This window comes from Sinocyclocheilus grahami, unplaced genomic scaffold (genome assembly GCF_001515645.1).
Source record: "Sinocyclocheilus grahami isolate Dianchi unplaced genomic scaffold, SAMN03320097.WGS_v1.1 scaffold768.1, whole genome shotgun sequence".
Classification (NCBI taxonomy): Eukaryota; Metazoa; Chordata; class Actinopteri; order Cypriniformes; family Cyprinidae; genus Sinocyclocheilus; species Sinocyclocheilus grahami.
This window is the reverse complement of record NW_015505947.1, coordinates 288,733-289,057: the sequence shown is the minus strand read 5'-3', so window position 1 is coordinate 289,057 and position 325 is coordinate 288,733. Positions and strand designations below refer to the sequence as shown.

Genomic DNA, 325 nt, shown 5'->3' with positions numbered 1-325 from the left:
GACTGACTGACTGTCTGACTGACTGACTGACTGACTGACTGACTGTCTGACTGACTGACTGTCTGACTGCCTGACTGTCTGTCTGACTGACTGTCTGACTGACTGACTGACTGTCTGTCTGACTGACTGACTGACTGACTGACTGTCTGACTGACTGACTGACTGACTGTCTGTCTGACTGACTGACTGACTGCCTGACTGTCTGTCTGACTGACTGACTGACTGACTGTCTGACTGACTGACTGACTGTCTGGCTGTCTGACTGTCTGACTGACTGACTGACTGCCTGCCTGCCTGTCTGACTGACTGACTGACTGACTGACTG

The 325-nt window shown here is 52.0% G+C and overlaps 1 protein-coding gene across 1 annotated transcript in view; it reads right to left on the bottom strand.

Moving 5' to 3' along the window:
• The window catches only part of eif3d (eukaryotic translation initiation factor 3, subunit D), a 14,072-nt gene that overhangs the window by 13,122 nt on the left and 625 nt on the right, over positions 1 to 325 (bottom strand). The gene's annotated exons all lie outside the window — the stretch shown is intronic.